The sequence below is a fragment of the Lineus longissimus genome, chromosome 18 (genome assembly GCF_910592395.1).
Source record: "Lineus longissimus chromosome 18, tnLinLong1.2, whole genome shotgun sequence".
NCBI classification, from domain to species: domain Eukaryota; kingdom Metazoa; phylum Nemertea; class Pilidiophora; order Heteronemertea; family Lineidae; genus Lineus; species Lineus longissimus.
This window is the reverse complement of record NC_088325.1, coordinates 3,886,603-3,908,166: the sequence shown is the minus strand read 5'-3', so window position 1 is coordinate 3,908,166 and position 21,564 is coordinate 3,886,603. Positions and strand designations below refer to the sequence as shown.

At 42.1% G+C, this 21,564-nt stretch overlaps 1 long non-coding RNA gene and 1 other non-coding gene across 2 annotated transcripts; both read left to right on the top strand.

The window, feature by feature from the left end:
- The first annotated feature begins 1,528 nt into the window (after window positions 1-1,528).
- On the top strand, window positions 1,529-12,982 carry LOC135502534 (uncharacterized). Its single transcript, XR_010449791.1, has 3 exons — window positions 1,529-1,708; window positions 9,386-9,526; window positions 10,606-12,982. It is a non-coding gene; the product is annotated as an uncharacterized LOC135502534 (long non-coding RNA).
- A 1,253-nt stretch (window positions 12,983-14,235) lies between these two features.
- On the top strand, window positions 14,236-14,324 carry Trnay-gua (transfer RNA tyrosine (anticodon GUA)). Its single transcript is given in 2 exon segments — window positions 14,236-14,272; window positions 14,289-14,324. It is a non-coding gene; the product is annotated as a tRNA-Tyr (tRNA).
- The last annotated feature ends 7,240 nt before the right edge of the window (window positions 14,325-21,564 follow it).

Here is a 21,564-nt window from a genome sequence, read left to right as displayed (position 1 = left end):
TGAAAAAAACGATATATCCTGGGCCGAGAATCTGTAGTCACGACCTTAATTTATTGCATAATTATTTTAAAAAGCCTACTCGGGTCACAATAATTAATAGTTTGGACGGACTTTTTGTAAAGGGCGAAGGGAGACTTTATCACTCTCACCGACATTCAACGATTTCGACTGGGACATTGAGGGAGGACAGCCATTAACACGTTTAAGTTCAACAGCTCTGAAGCCTTTGCCCCATATTCATTTTAACACAGTAGAACAGTTGAAGAGGTTTTTTTTATAACACGATATCAGTTACATAGGGGAAGTGTTGTTTAGCGTAACGATGTGACCTCACTATCACACATCAGAATGGTGGAAAAAAGCTTACAATGCCGACTCGAAAGAACAAACGAAAATCTTTAAATGACCCGGGCAACTATCGACGAATATAGTAAGGTCAACACTCATGATGTTGGTTTCAAAACTGGACATCTTCGAGTTCGACCTTTCATGCGTCAGTCAATCTATCAATAGCCGTCTATACCCTCAGCTGATAACCGATACTATCAATCGAAGCAAGAAAACAAAAGCAGATCGAAGGTTAATTATGTCTTCTCGATAATTTATTATCACAGTGTCCTTATAAGATATGTCAAAGTCCACTCAAATAAAATCAGATAATGTCCCTGGTTCGATTGCGTATTCAGACCACTATCAATATTTTTTTCAATCTGATCCCTTTGACATAACATTAGGCGATGCATATATATTTCAAAACGGAGTCAGTTGGTCACGTGTTGCCAATGATAAACAAACCGCCATGGAGAAATACTTCTCCAAAACGTATGGCAATTGGGTTTTTTGTCTTGAATGACTAATTTTCGAAATTTTGAAAACAAATATTTAATTTCTTCTTCACATCCTCACGCTTGTTCGTATAACCACATAATGTATTTTAGGGTTCTCAACTAAATTACGTAAAGATTTGCAAAAACAAAATTATGAAAACGATGTTAAAATCGTCAAACATGATAAACTCTTTTACGATGATTATTGTGAACGGTTAAACTATAGGTACGTTACAGATGCATACTTTACATGTTAAGGGAAACTGGCCATTATTTCCCTTTCCCTGTTTCCCCTGTGGTTATACCAGGCCAATTGATGAAGCATGTCATCTCTCTTCATTGCCCATGTTCGTTCTCCACATTATCGATGTTCCGAAGCCATTTTTCCAGGAGGTTTTAAGTGTGTTTTTTCGATGTTCCGAAGCTCTTTTCGAGGGGGTTTTAAGTATGTTTTCTCGATGTTCCGAAGCTCTTTTCGAGGAGGTTTTAAGTATGTTTTCTCGATGTTCCGAAGCCCTTTTCGAGGAGGTTTTAAGTGTGTTTTCTCGATGTTCCGAAGCTATTTTCGAGGAGGTTTTAAGTGTGTTTTCTCGATGTTCCGAAGCCCGTTTCGAGGAGGTTATAAGTGTGTTTTCTCGATGTTCCGAAGCCCGTTTCGAGGAGGTTAAGTTTGTTTTCTCTTACAGGTTGAGCTGAGATGATCGAAAACTGATTGTTCCTTCTGGTATCTTCACGCGCCTGTGATCACTTGTTGTAATGGCAACCGATGAGGGCAGAGAGAATTCTTCGTGCTGCTTGGCGAGTGACACTGTGCGTCTTTTCTTTTCGATTGGAATTTTTCAATTGAGGGCTTCGGAATAATTGGATCTGATATTATTAAGGTTAGTGCACTTACATTGTCATTTTCATTTGATGTTCATTGGGATTCATTGCATACAACAATTCTGGAAATGTTTTGCAAGTTGTTTGGCATGTTTGCCAGATAAACTGCTGCTTCCAAATGGAAGAATTCATGAATTTTTGTACTCTTCTGTTGAGATATTGTAATAAATATACTTTTTTTTGGAAAAGATACGTAATTCTAAACTACTTTTCTTTTATTATGGTTTCTGCTTGAAGTGTGCGTGTCTGGGTGGGAGGGGTGGGGGGGGGGGGGGGCGAATGGTTCTTCTTTTAGGAGTAAACGAATCATTCATGTCATGCTAATTTCGCGCTAATCGTTTTTCGAAAGTTTGACTGCTGTGTATTAGCCACCAGCCTTCAATAACGGTTATTTGGAGGGTTTTTTGTCAAACAAATGATATCTGTCTTGGAGCAGTGAAACATTCGATTTAGTTTTCTTTTGGAACTGAACTGCATCGGGAAATTCAAAACCAAACTATCAATTTCAACCAAGTACTACCCGGTGACATAAAGATAATTATATACTTATGATTTTGAATCCAAAAGTATTTTAGATATTCATCATAAGATCACTAGATTTAGGCCACATGTAGCTGAAGTCAATACTTTTTGCTTTCAGATTGTTCGATATTATTAGCGTTGTTACCGAGTAGGTTTAATTGAGTGTCGTTTGCCATCGAACAAACTCTCTCCGGCCACTTCTAATTGCATCTTTCCTTTATAAGACCTGAAGTCGATTTGGTAGCTTTGCATCTGAACTCTTCAATTACAGGTAATGAGAGATTGGATGAAAAATTGGGAAGGAAAAGTTCAACAACCTGGCCTGTGGCTAAAATATGGTTTTCTTTTGGGAGCTATTGAAAATCAAAAGTGGATAATCGTGTTTGTGTCACCTAATACCATTCGTGATAGATATTGATTTTCATGGCCATTCGACTTGATTGGCCGACCTTGTGTGAACTATTGTAGATTAATTTGATCAAAACAAATCATCATGGACATCTTGTGACTTGGCAACATTCCTTAATCATGAGACCAAAAACATTCGGCAACCTTCGCGAGTGCTATTTATGCTCGGAAGTGTTCGGTACAGCTTCTCGGATGTTCATAGGACGCTAGCGCTGACATGTTGCTGGCTGATGAGCACTGTATTTGCCAGAGAAATCGATTGATTGAAATGTCTCATCACGTGACGTGAAGCTATTTCCCGCAAATTCTTTACCGATCTCTAAAACGAGATTGACCGAAAATAAAGTATCCAAAATGTTTTCACACTGTCTGTAAAATATGATGTTCCAAATACATTTTCTTGATAAAATTAGCAAATAGATGAATTGATTTTTGAAATAAAGGCATCTCGGCTTTAGAAATCTTTCTCATTATCGCACGGCGTGTTGACGATTATATTGGGTCATGGCGTACGGTATGCAAATTCCTAGGAAGTTTTCTTTACATAGGGGCAGGTTTTGAGTCGTTGATCATGCTTGATATGCTTGTCGTAAGCCGAGCGAGACCAACAAAAAGGCCCGATTGAGCAATTCCCTGCTATGCCAGCTAGCTGGTATTCGCTACACAGAAAAAAAACAAGGAAAGTCGATGTCCTATGATCATATTGTCAGGTGGAAGTCATGGAGTGACGTCGAGATAATGTCCGTCAAAATCCGTGCTTTTCGCGTGGGCGGTAGGCGGAAGTATCATCAAATGGTGTCAGCAAAACTGGTCATGTGATGATACAGCGCGCGCCCCTTATTGAATTAATGTTTCCACTAAACTATACTCCAAGGAGGTTTCTTTCAGTACAAGTCGAAATATGATACCCACACCTAAAATAGATGCTTCCCCAGTAATTCCCTCAAAAGAGGTATGATTAAGCATTATGCAAGAAGGGTGTCGTCTCTTGAAAGAAAGCTTTACGATCCGACGTAAATTTCAACCACAGTTCACCAAATCGACTGTGAGTCCAACCCTGGGTGACTTTCTGATTAATTGAACTCAAACTCCGAACCAATTTGCCGTCCATGTTTATTTCCATCCGAGCACATTGTCATGAATATTTCAGATAACAACCGGGACATCACCCTTGTGGTCTTAGCTATTGTCTACTGATAGCGTGCAAAGATACAGGGTGTCAATCAAAAGTGATGCTAGTTTTAAAATCGAATTGATCTTTTATGATCTTTTTTTCTAGATAAAAAGATTTTACAATGGAAACAAGAAGTAGTGAGGTTTATTCTAATGACATTAATCATGATTCAATTAATTGGCTACCACTAAAGCAGGTTGCGTAAATAGGGGGGATATAGTTTCATCGCCATCCCTCAGGAAAACTATACAAACAATAATAGCTGATAAAGCACATGCAATGAAATGACATAAGGCTCAGGGACCGTGAAGGCCCAAAATAACCTGAGCTAAACCATTGGTCATAGCAGACTTAAAGGGGGAATAAACTCTTCAAACTGTTCAAATTAAACCTGTTACACATGCTTTGTGAAAGAATGCAGGCTTGTGACTATGGGGATATCAATTTTATTTTCGATTGATTTTGGCGCGTGAAGATGCCCTTTACCAAAAATATAATAATAATTCAAAAAATAAGTTTGACAATTATAAAAGTCTTACTCTCACCAGGTCTACTGAGTTTCCCTCCAAATTCAGTTAGCCTTGGGATCCCGAACTGTGAACATGCATGTTGTAGACCTGGTCAGATGAGTTTAATATAAACATTTCCTCATATTTGATTTCTTCCTTTTCCTCCATCAACAATGTCACAAGGATTGGAACAGTGAATCTGTGGACCTGATGACTGATTTAATTCAGTATTACACATGCACATTATGCAATGTTCATTACGCTCTTTTGCCTATTAGGCACGCCGCCCTGTTTGAACTGCAATTCTATCGACGCATCAAGCCCATGGGAAAAGCCCCAACGAAACGACCTCACTATGTGAGAGCCTTTATGTTTTTTGGATGAGTCACGCGTATTAACTACGAGAATGGCCCATATATTAGTATGTCTGTGTCTGTTATTCTACTGGTAATGATTATAACAGTTGACCTGTTTACTGGTGATCATCAACTCTGGCGCAGTGATAGCGGCGTGGTGAAGTGGTCCTATACCTTGTATACTGTCAGTGCTTGAAAGGGCCGCAATTGAATCTAATCATGAATGTGCTGAAATCACTCACCAACGTAACTACCAGACTTGTGTCTTTTTGTGTTTCAAAAAATGTGGAAAAGGTCGTCAACGTGTACTTCAAGTCTTTACCCGAACATTTTCTTCCCATAACGGAGTGCTCTTTGGTGTTTTTATGCACACTATTCTGTATAGTGTGAAAAATGACAAGGTGATTTGGCTCGTAAAGCAGACGATGATTTGAAGCGAGGCGAGTTTTGCCCCATGAACAGTTTTAATTGGCTGATAGATATTCGCCTTAGTAATATTAAACAGAAAGAGCACACTCGAAAATATTTAGGAAATCGTGACGTTTATTGCATTTTGCCTTTGTTCGACTATTCTTGCTGCATGCATTTGCGTATATCATATATGCAATACACGCGCAATGGACGACAATACTGGCAGAGATATGCTTGTATCTGATGTCTGCCTTGGAGAATCCATCAATGAACGAGTGGCGTCCTCCACCCTGGATATCAAGCTCAACACTCGGTTGCTGCTCGTGAAATATTCATCTTCATTCCCAAACTGGGTCCAGGAATGATAAGACATAATGAGCACATCGTAAACGTGACCCGCATCCACCGATGTCTGTGACAAATGGCTGATCAACACACTGCGCCTTCGAGATTAAGGACTTAACCTTGGAGCATGCACTCCTATAACTTAACTGATTTCGCCGTTCCTGTTTCTGTGAATTTGCAAAAAGAAATAGTGAAACTATTATTTGATAAGTTGTTCTCGCTAAAAAAAGGTAGTGATGAATAATGGTAAAGTTCTATTTCGATAGTTAAAACAACTTATTTTAACCTTTCTGGCTAAGAGAATGTTAGATGGAAGTAGGTCGTCTGTAGCGCCGCAACAGCTAATGATGCGGCCATGAAAACGGAGGTCATCAGTGTAGCCCATTGTTGTCAAGAGTGAACAGAAAGATGACTCAGTGTTCGCTCTGTCTTGCTACCATTGTTTGCCAAATACTACGCCGCATCGTAACTATCTTTGAGTGGTATCCTCTGGGGTATCATACGGAAACGGCAAAGTATCATCATAAACCTCCTCGTAGGATTCGAAAATAGCAATGTTATTCAATGCTATCACATAGATTTTCCTTACTCCGATCAGAACACAATCAGGACAGACTGATAAACTGTAGGTTATTGATATCCCGAGTTCAGACTGGCGATTTTTCCTCCAAGAAGGCTCTATCGCGCGGTATCTGTCAACGATCTATTGAAACAAAATAAACATCATTGGATAGATAAATAAATGAAGGTGCTTCGGAGACTAAAAAGGCGAAGTTTCATAGTGGTTAGAAAATTTCATAATCTTTAGCTGTACCTTTATGTATGTTCCTTTATGGTATCATTTCAGCCCAAAGTTCGATCACTTCTGGATGCTTCGGTTTTTCAAGTGATTGATTCTATCTACATCTCTATTTAGAATTCAAATGATTGACATGCACGTGATCGCACTTAAAAATAGAGACACTCCAATTCAATTAGCCAGTAATTTGGACCAACACCGACTCCTGATCCGGTTGTTTTCCGATTGTTACTTGGGTGGGTGCGCTCTGCTCTGATTAGCAACAGACATTTTAATTTACACCCTCTGCCGTGGTCCCAGAAATCAGACGTGGATCAATGGACAATTCAAACAATCTGAACTGGTGGGTTCACAAATCTGGTAGTTCCTATTGTACCAACTGTGAAACTTGTAAAAATAGTTGTGAATCAACCATAGTTAGTTGTTCTAGCTAAAACCAAGTGGAAAAAAGTTTAGAATAATTCTTTCGTTTACCCAACGAATTTCACAGTCAGTACAGAAACTCTCAGCGTAGTAAGAAATCACTATGAAATAGTTTACTAATTTTCTAATTAATTGTAAGAGAGAGTGGATTCAAACACATCAAAATTGCTCTATGTTAGTGCTTCAGGGGGTCAAAATGTGAGCTTCAGACAGAGATGTTCCTATCAATTACTGGCAGCAGCATCCCCCGAGACACGGACCGGTGTTGGTCCAAATTGCAGGCTGATTAATTCATTCCCATCAATCACTGGCAGCAATATCATCCGAGACACGGACAGAAGAGAGGTGACCACCATCTTTCTTATGCTCATGACATTCCAGAATAGAGAAAACACCAAGATGAACCTTGGTGACAACTACAATTTACCTGGTTTTAGTCTAGGCATTCAAAATATATATAGGCCGACCGACCCCGAAGAAAACTCTCAGGCATTGACAGCCCAATAGATGAACCGGGTACTAGAAATTCATCCTTACGGTTGATTGTGAATTTACATAATAAAGTCACTCACTCCTGCTTCTTGAGTGACATCACTGCTGTATTCGATTTATTTCGACTTAAATCACGAAACTGAAGATATTTTCGACTTTCATGGCAGTTTTTTCGCGAGAACGTTGTTGTTTTTGACCGATTCCGTGGGGACCGAAACGGGCCGAAGACAGGTTTTGACACACCACATCCCTCAAGGCTACGCCCGTCGATGAGCTGTTACGTCAGCACATCTCTCTCTTGCGACGAGTACACCCCCTGCATCGAGGGATGCAACATCAATCCAGCAAGTCTGGCAACCTCCCTTTCGTGGTTAAGCATCCATGAACATTCTCCGGTAGCCACTCCGATCCATCAGTATCTTGGGAAGCCGTGCATTATAGAGTGTAAAATGTGTTCTTGCTCCAAGCTCCATGTAATATGTAAAGAGCAATCTCTAGTGAACTCACACAACTGTTTGACATGGGGGAGCCCCCCAAACCCCCGTCCTTCTGACATATATAGCCAGTACATTGGGGGATGAGTCCCCCAAACCCCCTCCCCGTTCTCTGAAAGTGACAGGTTTTAGTCAGTACATTTAGGGGAAGGCCCCCCCCCCAACCCCCCCCCCCCCCCCCCATTGGACTCTAAAAATAGAATTCCTTGGAGACACTGAACAATAAGGCCCCATAAAGAAATAGTCCCCGGCCCGGTAGCTGTCTCATATCTGCTGAAAGAAGCAGCTCTTTGTGGTGAAATAATAATTGAATGCATGTCATGACACCCAGGAGCTTTTTCTCATTTCTGAAACAGTTGCATGGTTGGAATGAATTTCCAAATCAGTCCGTCAAATCTCTATGCAATGAAAATTGAAATGTCACAACTGTCTCCACCGACGTTGTCCTGTATGTCCTAGCAGACGATTTTTAAATAAATGATGTGATTGATATACTTGTAGATTGGAATGAATTATTTCTTCAATGATATGAAAGTTGAAAACCCTCGAGTACGAAAATGCAGAGGCAAGACACATCATGCATGTCATGACACCCTGGAGCTTTTTCTCATTTCTGAAACAGTTGCATGGTTGGAATGAATTTCCAAATCAGTCCGTCAAATCTCTATCCAAATGGAACTTTAAGACCACTCTATATTTGTGCAGTAGTGTTAAAACTGACTTTTTGAAGTAAAGTACGTAAATCGAGAAGAAAAGGACGTTTACTTCGTCTGCAATGAAATGTCACAACTGTCTCCGCCGACGTTGTTGTCCTGTATGTTCTAGCAGACGATTTTTAGATACATGATGTCCCACATCCGCACTTCCGGACAGTTGCGCCGGTGTGAATAAATCTACTTGCGTGAATGGTCAATGGCTCATGACGTCATGAAATAATTGCGTCACGAGGATGGAAACAATGGGAATCATGGTAACTGTGGTTGCGGTGCGTCGTGAAAGCAGGATCGGCAAGCGCGGCCCGTATGGAATGCGACAAACTGTACCGGAACCAGAATTGTCATGGGTCTGCACACATTTTTTCAGATTCGATGGACATGATGGATATATGAATTTTGTTTACACTTTATACACATACGTAACCATTACACTCACTACGTTGTGTGAGTTACTAGTATCCGCACATATTGTCAACTTGAGTGGGGTCTTTCTTGCCCAGGTATAGACACCAAAAACAAAGAGCGTGTTCTGTGTTTTACATATGATTGCAACATTAGATGCGCCAATGAGGTTTTCATCGGCATTTGTAAAACCTTTAGGATTTCCTTTCTTTGTAGCGAAAACGTTTTTTTTGTTGGCGGGGAATTGGTATATCTATGTTGGCCGAAAAACCTTGAAACTAATGTTTTCCAGAACTTTAAAAAAACGTATTTCTTTGGAATGAAAATATTGTCAAGGAAAAATATATGGTGCGACTGGATCGGAGTTGCAGTATTCAAAATCATTTTTTTCAACCAAATGCAAACTAAGGCATCTGATTTTTTCATCTAATGACAGAAAGATCCTTTGAACTGTCATTAATTCAGCAAATTAAAAAAAAAATCAAAGCTTCAGACGTCAATTAGCATATCGCTGCTAAATCTGGTTGTCAGCCACAAAGTACGATTTCATCAATGACAGCCGCTGCCCGCGGTAAATTATGGTTTTGCCTTTTTTCTAATCAGTATATCCTGTCTTATTTTGTAGACAAAGGGAAGAGAACAAATCGCAATGATATGGAAATTTGTAGGATTGTTGGTTGCCATGGTAACGATGGGCGCCATCTTGGCTGAAACCTCCTACCACAAGATAGATGACAAAATAGACAAATATATGTATGGATTCCCGGTAAGTGAAGCGCCTCGCAAACGAGTATTTTGTTAAAAAGGTGTATTGTTTAGCACCCATTCCAAGTATCCTGCACGCAGAAAACGTTCACAAAAACTACTCTTTAAAGATCAGAGTCCCGGCCAGCCTTGACTTGAAACTGGCCACAGAACCACTCTCACACGCTGATGAGTCAAACGAGTTCCATCTAGTAACTGCTGGTGCTAAGTTCTATGTTTAATTCATCAACCAGATAGCACCTACTTATGCGCTGTCCACGCCACGCAGTTAACGCGATACCCCGCTCAAATTGGAAATACATGTTAATCGCATTGAGGATTGAGCTGCAAAATGACCAATTTTTCAATTTAATGGCGGAATATCAATGTGATGGGGCATTCCTGACGTTGCATTTGCGTTAAACGCCACTGTTTAGAGAATCTGAACGGAATATATTGTCTCATAAAAAGTTTATATCATGAATGCTCGTTACACAGATTATGGTCCTCCAAACTGAATGCAGTCAGTTTTTCTGAATAAACAGTAACGTAAACAACCGCTCCGTGTCCATACAGATTAGATGCAAATGGAATGTCTCCTATTTGGATAAGGCCCATACTATAATCATCTTGTGATTCGTCCCAAATCTGATATCATTTCCGAGCAATCAAAAACAAACATAACTATTTGTTTGCTTGTTTTTGAGATCATTCGTAAACTATTCGAAAATTAAAGATAGCATACTGAACTTCCAGTAGTGTTGCATCTGGCCTCTGCGCGATGTCTGGAAGCTGAACAATATCAGTACATGCACATCGAGGTTCAAGATGAATGATGGGGACTCATCATAAACTCATAGCTCGAAAGAGAGCGCAGAAGAAGGCATCCAGAAGTTAGTGCCAGCCAGTCCTCTCCTGTGCACGAAATGAAAAAGTCGAATAATGGGTGTAGCTCCTTCTCCTGGACTAAGTTATTGCGGTGTTTTTATTTATTTGATTTGTAATAGAATGCCGAACACGCAGTGCGCGTGAGGCAGCGGTAGGCCTACAAGCATTGCGCTATTGTCCAAACTATAATCATTGTCCGTATCTTTCTTTTAGTCTTTCTGCTCCTGGGACCAAATGTGCAAGTCCGCCTACAAGAATTATTTCGAATGTAAGTGTCCTTCATACAGACCTTTCTGCACTAGCCAGGGAACGTATTACGATGCCATGTGCGCCCCGAGGTATGCTCTTAGCTGGATGATCTGGCTGCAGCCGCACCAGGGCACGGCGGATCTGGAGTGAGTTGTATTTGGGCGATCGCCGCGTTGACATCTTGCTTTGACTTGGTCAATAGCGCAAGGGAATGTTGGTGATCGTCGCGAGGACTGCTTCGCTCGACTTGGTCAATAGCGTGAGAGGAAGAACAGGGAGATACCTGTAAATCGACATGTTTCGTATTCTTAGTAACAGCTTGGATAATGGGATGGAAATGTTCGCGTTTCGTTGAGTGTTTTTCTGACAGAGCAGCATGGTCAACGGGTTATGCATTTGCCTGAAAGATCTCCAAGCCGGGTACAAAATTGTGTTTAAGGGAACAGACTCCCACCCTTCAAGTTGGCATTCACCTCATTTTGAAGAAGTTCTAATTGCTTTAGGATATCAAGTTGTAGCCAAAACTGCGGTACCTACATGTATGATGGTCAACCCTTTAAATACCCTTTAAGGCTTTTGAGAAGTGTATGTGCTCTAAATCTCTGACAGTCATTACATGGCCTCTTTGTAGACCAAATACCATACTCCGTTGTAATTCAACAGGACCGGACACTTTTTCCCGCAGGACATTTCTACTTTTACAACGGAACGTGGCCGGATATGAAAGTTCTCTCGAACTCAAAATGTACAACATTTGACATGAATCAGTCCATACGTCCATTACTGTGCGATCTTGCAGAATCAGACGGAAAATAATAATTTGTGTATAGAAATAATTTATTCCTTGAGTTGTTAGAGAAGGTTTATTTCGATTTAATATGTTCCGGATTTTATAGTCTTTACTCATTATCAGTTAAAACGTCGCCAAGTTGACGTGCGTAGTCAACGGTTTTAACGCTTTGGACTACCATTTATATACATGTAGTCCGTACACATGAAATTCGGGTATAACGGGGATAGCTTGATCGAGCGGTGTGTCGGTGCAACACCTTTGTTTGTTCCCCATATGCCAGTGTTTCCGTACAACATACAGCTATAGAGATCGCAAGACATTTCAATGGGGATGACAAACACAGATAACCGTGTCACCGATGACACCCAAAGATGTTGCACCGGTACCGGACGAAATATATCTAAAATGTGCGGCATTTCATACACCCAATACTTCCCAAATCTCGCTGAATCTTGCTGATTTTCACCTTTGCTTTTCACCAATTAACAGATTAACAGAGCCAATTGAGAAATAATAGTTGAAATCAACTAGGAATAGCTTTTTGCCCAGTCTGTGACTTTGATACTGTGTTTTGAACAAGCTGGTTCACTCGGCAGGTCAAACTCTTTGCGTAATAATGACGTCATGCCACGTATGACGTAGTGCAAGTGCATCCCCTCCGTCATGACGTCATTTCCAGGAACGTTCCCAGCATCCGTTGTAGTTCATAGCAACACCAGCGATGGAGACGGGAAACAAAACCAAAACTCCTGTGGGTTATAATCAAGATATTCGCAAAGCAAGCGACGTTTCACGACAAAAGGCCAGGAAAGGTAACATCTAAACACTGCAAGTTCATTTTTGTATTAAACTACCGCCTTTTTCTAGTATTTTAGCACGCATCCAGCTCGCCGAGAGTCAAACAGGCCTTCCAATTCGTCGAGCTGGCCTGCCCTGAAAAAGGATAATTTTATTCAGTATATAATGTTGGAAAAACTGTGTTGTTGGAGCTTTCAGCAATTCACGTTTTCTTCATCTGGTAATAAGTTTCGTTGAGTATCATTTACATAAACGTAAAGTAAAAAATATATCGCCGGTTTTTGTCCTGGATAATGAACACCATCGGCGAAGGGCTTTGAAATTACGTCTTAACATATTAAAGTTTCGGCGTGCTGGCTTTGATATCCTATTTGCAGTTTTCACTCAAAATTTGGCTATTTTTTCGAGGACTCGTCTTCACCAAAGAGAAAGTCTGGGTATATTTAAGAGCTTTTACCTCATCTAAGTCAAGTTTTGTTGGCCATCGCCCCTTTCCGGTATTGGGCCAGGTGCATATTGGCTTGGTAATTTTAATCAAAACCCACCTTGGCGACAGTTTTAGCTTCATGGAACATTCACCCCGTACTTCGAATGTTGTGGCTTTTTGTAAGGCTTGCGAAACCTGTCAATTATTCAGGTTCTTATTTGTGCGATGGTGCATTACCTCAACAGATAAAAATGGTGTGACCAGATCTTTCAAGGCAGATGTGACTTATTTTGCAGACGTTTTATAAAGGAAACAAAATTTGATTTGATGATGAAATAACTCTCCTCTTTGTTTTGTTACAATCGTATGATAAGTAAGGCTGACCATGATGATGTTCTATCCACTCATCTTAAACAAAACATTCTGCCTTCACTAGATAGAATAGAAATCCTTCACGAATGTGGACAGTGTGGCTACTGCTGTTAAATTACAGCATGCTAGAGTGATACACCTTACTGCAATGTATACAATGAGACCAAGGCGATCGAAGAGCCAGACCGATTAAGTCTTCTCGTGATGTTTTTCGACCAATCTTAGACCAAAATAAGGAGATATGAATGAAACAAGGGCGAGTTTCAAAAAGTGAATACGTTCGACACATTTATTTTACACTTCTATGAAAAGCTTTGAAATACAGAGCACCCGATCTTCGGATTACAAGTCGGATAACCCATGTCGTCCTTTCAACCGACATGTCTGATCGTGAATGCGTGAATGGTAGAATGAGCAATATCGCGCACGAATAAAATATTTCTATTAAAAACATGAAAAACATAAACATTCAAACACTAGCCCGTATTTTTTAAACATCAAGGTAATTATAGAAATTTTGAACGCCTGATGGATTTTATACATTCTCTGAAGAAATTACCTATCAATCACGACCACCAATTTTTACAATACAGGTTGGTCCAGAAAAAACGCAACCGGATACTTCCACCACCAGGAGGTTAAACCATTGATATCAGTGGATGAGAAATCTTTCTAGGAGAGGAATGATACCAATATCGCTCGATTAGGTTCAGCATTTTTTGTTTTAGAGCATAGGAAAAATCTAATTGTGCTGGTAAATTGAACTTCGTAAGTAGGTGGATTAAATGGCAGATATTTCATTGGGAATGAACGTCAATCAATAATTACATGGTGATGGCGATAATATAATTATAACTAAGTTTTTTGGTAAGTCTCCCAAATTGGAAAGTACTTCGCAACACCGAAGCGAAAGTAATTTTTTTTCACTGAAGTTGCGTTGTCCATTGAATTTCTCCTTTATTTCGAAGAGCAACAGCTGATAGAGCCAGCAAATGACGATGATTCGCCTTATTTTCTGGCTTTGTCAGCTGATTGGTAGTTATGCGTAAACCATACCATCACCATATCCAGTACAAAAGTTCTGAAGTGCAGTCTGGACTGGCTCGTGCATATCCTGTGTGGTCAGGTATCAGCAAAAGTTTAAGTCCTTGACCTATTTTGGTAACCCATGTATGTACTTACAGTAAAGTGCACATATATCGATCTCTCTGTAGCTCAGTTGGTAGAGCGGAGGACTGTAGTGGGTAAAATCTTGGAATCCTTAGGTCACTGGTTCGAATCCGGTCGGAGAGACACATTTTAGTTATATTTCTTTGTTGAAACACGAGTTCGTGCGACAATTGAAAAAAAACTTGATATTTTATTTTTACAAAGTACATGTAGCACTGTCGTATATGCTATACCAGTAAAAGAGGGTTGGATAGATGGTTTAAGGGAGACCCCTCCATCTACCGGTATTGAGTGTGCTTGAGCTACAGTGGACTTAGGTGTGAATAGTGTATATAGAGTTAGAGTGAGGAACAAAAAAAAATGAACTAAACAAAAGGAGTTGAAACAACAGAAATTAGGGGAATGATAGAAATGGAGGAACCAAAAAGGCAAAATGAAAATTGACATTATGTTATATGCGTGTGATTGCCACCTCGCGCGAGAAATTCTAATTAAGAAGCGGTGAAATAAACGGAAAAGGGTTAAAAACCGAAAGATGATGATGATGATGATGATGAGTAAACACATGTTATTTCGATAAAATTGCCAATTACCGCATATTTTGGCTATTTTTCTTGTGATGGACACAATTCCCAGGCCCTTTCCAGGGCAGGCAGCTAGGTGAGTTGGAAGGCCTGCCTTGAGTATTCTCGATTAGCTGGGGAACCCATTCTAAAGGTTGAAGAAGGAAAACGTATACTGCCTTCGACTCGGCAACGAATACGTTTAACGTTATCTAAAGGCCTACTTAGATACTTGTCATAGGTACCTGCAATGACCTCCGCAAACGAGAGTCGCAAGCGTGCAATCGTGGTCACCGGTCGCAGCGGCGAAAATCGCCAATTTGGGGCGCGCAAGTATAAGAGTCAACAGTTCAGTAAAAAGAGGTAGAGAGCCGATGCCAAACCTCTTAATAATTGTCGATGTACAATTCTGGACAAGCGATTTTTATCGTAGCTAAGTAAGATATTCATTTCAGCCGACATAAGTTGGCTGCGCCGGGAGGGGGTCTTCGCACGTGCCTTTGACAACAAGACTATAGCGTGAAAAATAAACGGTTTTGATTTCATCTACTAGCAGACACGTAATTATTTCGTCGTACATCACAGAGTAATGTTGCGCTTGTCTGCAATGCTGTTTTTAGAAGTAGGAAAGCCATACAAATATGATTATTAAAAACCTCGAAAAATGTGTTTTTAAAGTTTCAGACAAAACGAAACCTGGTAAAGATGACAAGGATAGCTTCTTGAAATGGCTCGACAAACTCGGAGTCGCGCATCTCATTCTGCAGAAATCGGCAAAACAAATGCTGGTCAGCAGGCAGACCACAATATGTTTCTTCGTCTACAAGCCTCACCTCAGGGGTAAAGTGGTCCTGCTGCGCGGCAATCACCCCAGCTTTGGAGACAGTCATGCTAACCGTGCACTCGAGGCAAAAGAGGTCGCTCATGGATGGTGGGGCGCAGTTGCTAGGCTACCATTTGGCGCCACCTATAATTGGCAGTGGATTGTACGGCGTGCGCAAGACCGGAAGTTGGTGTCTGAGGAGGACGGCCACCGTCTTGGTTATGCGTATTTTAAGCACCATGCGATTGTTTGCACCTGGAATGACTGTGTCGTCATGCTTAAGCGTTTCTTCGACCAGATTGTCATCAATCCGCGGGATGAATATGAAGGTCTGTCAGCCACCTTTCAAGAGAAGGTAAGGAGAAAATAGACGGATATAAAAAAGAGGTCACGCACTTGTTCAGGGATGTACGTATATGCGGGGGGGGGGGGGGGGGGGGGGGGGGGGGGCTCCCAGAGGTCGCCAAAAATGTGTTTTTGACCATGATTCTATCTCACCCACCAATTGAGGGTTCGATAGAATCTCAATTAAACTTCAACTTACAGGTAGTTTCGTCTAATTTTTGTATTTTGGCCTAAAAATTTCAAAAAGTGTCTCACAAATATGTCGCTTTTGATCGAAGAGCTCTAAGAGATGACCGAAGTTCCATAAGACTGCATAAAAAGAGCCATTTTATTATGCTCCTTGAAGGATATATTTGAGAATTCTATCGCTTTGCCACTGGGGGTGATCTGGCTCGATTTAACAGTACGCGCAAGTGTACAGGAGCGAATGCCGCCAAAATGATCCTGTGGCTACGAACCACAAAAAAATTATTAGCATATCTTTTGAGATGGTTAATTTGATCCCAAAAGCTACGCCGGCAAACATCAGGCTCAAAGTCAATCATAATGTTTAGCAGAAACAGCTGAGGTCATGATATCAGAGGAACTACATTCTGATTGCACAGATAGCAGCCCTACTTGGGAGTGTGACCATGCATTGATGCTAATTGGTCGATTAGTGATGCGGGGCCATGTGTATTTACCAATACAACCTCGTTTGCAGACTCCGTATTGAACTGTTTTAAATTCAGATTGTTCTGAAGCTGATTGGTCAATTGCAGGTGCGTAACCACACTAGTTCTCAAGGATTAATGAATGCAGGAGGCAGTCAAGGGCAGCCAAAGGCGAGGAATGACAAATCTGCAACGGCTGGAGGAACGGAAAGACCAGGAGGGTCAGCAGTACCAGGGGCGAGCAAAAAGCAACAACCAACAAAACTTAAGAGATTGATGCAAGTTGTACTGCAACGCATTACTGAGGGAAATGATAAAGAGGAGCCAAGGCAGGAAAGGGGCAACATACCAGATATAGCAGGACAACCATCTTCGGCAACTGATAGACCATCCGAGCCAGCAAGCATAAGCACGAAAGGGCATCTCGCCACGGTGGTGTCGAAAGTGTTCCGACTCAAATATCAAGCGCGACGTGAAGAGCAGGCGGAATCAACTGAAATGCTCGAAAAGCCCACAGTATCTCACAAACGCAAAGAGGAGCATTTAGCAGAAGCAGTAGGGAACGAGGGGTCGGTTGACTCAAGGAAGCGGCGCACAGGGACGGTGCCAATGAAGGACCGGCGGCAATCCACCGGAACAGAGTGTCTAAAAGAACTTGAACAACAAACGGCATCAAATGAAGTGCCCGAAAATCCCACAGTGTCACACACACGCAAAAAGTGGCGATCAACAGCGCAAGCAGTAGCAAAGAGCGTGGAGTCGGTGGACCAAGAGAGGCGCACAGCGACATACACCCAAGTCCCGACGAAGGACCGGAGGCAATTCACGAAAGCAGAGGGTCATACAGTACGTGAACAACGGCCGGCATCTAATGAAATGCTCGAAAAGCCCGCAGTGTCTCACAAACCCAAAGAGGAGGAATTATTAACGCAAGCAGTACTAAAGAACGAGGGGTCAGCGAACCAAAGGAAACGCACAGGGGCGGACTCCCAAGTCCCGTCGAATGACCGGAGGCAATCCACGGAGACGGAGGGAGTTTTAAAAAGTGCACAATGGGCGGCATCTAATGGAAAGCTCGAAAAGCTCACAGAATCTAACAAAAGGAAAAAGAGACAATCAGCGGCGCAAGCAGTGGCAAAGAACGAGGGGTCGGCGTGCCAAAGGAAACGCACAGGGACGGCCACCCACGCCACAACGAAGGACCGGAGGCATTCCACGAAGGCGGAGGGAGTTTTAGAGTGTGCACATCAAGCGGCATCTAATAGAATGCTCGAAAAGCCCAAAGTATTTCACAGAAGCAAAAAGGAAAAACTAGCAGAAGCGGTAGAGAACGATGGATCGGTTGACTCGAGGAAGCCAAGGCTGGATAGGGAGAACATACCAGCTACAGCAGGTCAACCATCTACGGCAACTGACGGACCATCCGAGCCAGCAACCAAAAGCACGAAAAGGCACTTTGCCGCGGTTGTTAAGAAAATGTTACGACTCAAAACTCCAACGGAACCTGAACAACAGGGAGCATCAAATGAAATGCTCAAAAATCCTAGATTGTCTTTCAAAAGCAAAACGGAGCAATTAGCAGAAACAGCAGGGAAAGATGGGTCGATTGACTCAGCTGGGAAACGCAGAGTGACGGACACCCCAGTCGCAACGCAGGTCCGCAGGCAGACCACGAAGTCAAAGACAGAGGGACATAGTAAACAGTGGCCTCCAAAGTAGCAAACAAGTATTGGCATCTAGCAAAATTTCGCAATAAAAAAAATCACAGTTGATGCAAAAGGAGCTACCAAATTACTTGTTTTTACTGATATATTAAAGAGTGTTCTCAATTGACAGCGTGCACCAGTATCGACTAAAGACCTTCTTTGCGTGCGTAAGCAGCTGGTGGTCTCGTCTCCAGCAGACGCATGCGTGAGAGGGTAGGCGTACGCTACAATCGGAAGATTGTGCGTGCGTGCTAAATGGACGGCCGCTTGTCGGCATTTTTCTTCTTCTTCCTTCGATGTCGTTTCTTCTTCAAAGTCAGCCTGAACATATTAAATTCCGGCAGGATCTCTCCCTTGTCTCCATCGTTGCGGCAGAGAGCAACCACGGACTTGTAATCGCGTTTCTTGCTGCCTCTCCCGAGGGCAAACCACACCAAGAAACCATTCCGGGGACCGCTGATGCGGTAGCTGTGGCATGTTGTACCTCCGACAGTGTTCATCCACATAACCTTCAAAAGAGAGCGAAAAAATCTGTTATAGATTACACTAGCCCCTATGCAAATTCACCCGGTTCTTCAAATTGTCACTAACGCTGGCTTTTACTTAACTTGGCATTGAGTCTTAGGGCTGAACTGAAGGAGATAACGGCAAGTTAATGACAAAATTTGTTTTGAGCAACCAGTTAGTCTCAACTCATGAAATGTTCTAGTGCACAACCAGAACAAACTACATGCATCTACTTATCAAGAAAGGCGTATCTTCTAAAGAAACTTACAGAAGGAAAAACGATTTTACTGGTTGCGACACTCATGAATCATCTTTTATGCTTAGCTGGAGGAAGAATTTGGAAAAATGTACAAGAAAATCGCCGATAGAACGTTTTCTTGCATACTTCGTAGTTCGTCGTCCGTAGCTCTTCGCAAGGGTAGCCAAACCGACTTATTCATTGTGGCGGAAGGCCAAAACAGTACACCGTGATGATATCATTTCCTCGTAAAAAATAGTGGTAGGCAAAGCAGAATCCTACCTGTTCCTTCCCGGGACACTTGAAAGATATTCCAAGTGCGTACATGCTGTGCACGACGCCGTTCTGCTCTGAGAGATCCCGCCCGGCCACCAGAACCCAATGACTGTTCCAGTGCCACGCCACTGACTGCGGGCTGAAGTTCTTCCAGATCTGATTCTTCCAGTAGGGATTAAGATTTTCAAGGCTCGAGACATCCAATACGGTTGTGCCGAGATTTCTGCTATCCAAAAGATATACCTGGAATATGGATTGAGATGTTCGGGGATAACCATCACGTATAAATGTGTTGAGACGCATATTCTCCAGACGGGGTATTCAAAAACACTTGATCGCGAAAACACTGGACTGGAGCGGATTGGAATTGTATATTTTTCATTCATGGAATGATTGTTTCCTGTTAATTAGGAAGTTGTTTCGGACAGCGCTATCAATTTTGGCTTTTTTTACATGTGTAATTGGTATGTTTTGAAATGGAATACGACATAGTTTTTGACAAGTGCTCAGTAATGATAGGACAAAGGACGGGACAAGTCACAGCTACACGGATTCAGACCTACCCAACTACTTGTATATCTAATCCCGGTTATGACAGCCTATGAACTAACTGTCTGTGACAGATCAAATACTGGGTAGCTTGACACTGCTAAATACCTCCCTGCAATGCGTGCCATTAGGGTGTTTTCAAAAAAAACGGCGAGACTCCAACGTGAACGCCCATCCAATTGTTTGACTTCCCGATAAATATGTCTCGAACAATGGAATAGGCGGCGTTCGCGTTTGCGTTTCGGCGGCTTTGTGAAATCTCCCTAGCTATACACGCGTGAAGTACGGACATGACGGAGGGTTTTTTCCAAATTTTTTTAACTGATTTATTGACTATTACTTTGGCTTACCCCACTATTTCTCATTCCCGTGATGACAGCAACGATGTAACCCTTGTCACTGACAGACCAGATAGGTATCTTGTCACTGGCAAACACTTCTCTGCCTTCGTTTAGGCACCCGATACGCTTGAAGCTGTACGGAGGGTTATCCTCATCCAAGCGCCCGTCAAACTGCAGTAATAAAAACCGCATACCGTATTAATGAGTATTTACGCGCAATGCGCTAACATTCAGGATGCACCTATCTCCCGAATATTAGCGCATGCGCTTAACAGTGAGAAAAAATAAAGCAAAGCTAACTTACGAAACCTATGTTGTTTATTGTTCCAAGTACATAACTCAAACTCAGCGGCTTTACGCTGCCCACAACGAAAATATATTTAGACCTTACATCTTCTTCTTCTTCCGACTCCAGAGCGCGGAGATTTTGTGCCTGAGACAGAAAACTTAATGTGAGACTTTAAAAAACCTGCCTTGGTGTAAACGTATAGATCAAAAAAGTAGTTCACGCTGCTCCCGTTCCCTGATTTCATGGTCAGAGCTACAGCAAAACTACCATTTATAAGATGGCGTACTTCCACTGTTGACATTCCATCGCTGTGGAGATCGGCACAACCATAGTATCTACCACGCACGCTCAAGAAATGGACACAACCTGGAACAGCAATGGGGAAATCACGAGTGGCAATATATTCAGAGCACTGGGTTCATATTACGGGGCTGAGTTCGACACTCAGAAGAATAATGCTGTTTCGTCTAAATGTCCTTGAGTAAGACGGACACTGAACTGCGCCGTCGCCCTTCGAATGAGACGCTAAAACGACTTTCCTTGAAGCTAAAATTCGTGCCAGGTAGAAGAAAAAACTCTGTCCAAGTTAACTGCACATGTGGCTGGAGATGGATTCCTTCACCGCTGGCCTGGCCGAAGAAACGGAGACAATTATAGGCCGGCCATATATCGAAATTGGCACCTAACCGTGGTAGGCCTACCGGTAGGCCTATTAGTGACTTCTGGGGGAGGACATTTGTCCCCCTGCCCCCCACCCTGGCCCCCACTAGCTTCACCCATGCTATTAATTGTTAATCTCCAGTCATGCCAGTAGGAAGCCACGGCGGCCAAGTACAATGCATAGGCCTGCATATCATTGTTTATTACCATGCAGTATGAGTCCATGGCCAAACGAAGCCTCAAGCTAAGAAAGTAGAATTCATATTTAATTGTGCAATATATGTTATAAATTCCTAACCCTCAGGCTCAGAAGGGCCCCCTATGTTGCTAAACAAATGCTCCAAGGAAACGACCCAGGAGTAAATCTATATTTGGGTGTCAAACCTGTTTGTAAAAATACCCGACCCGGCAAG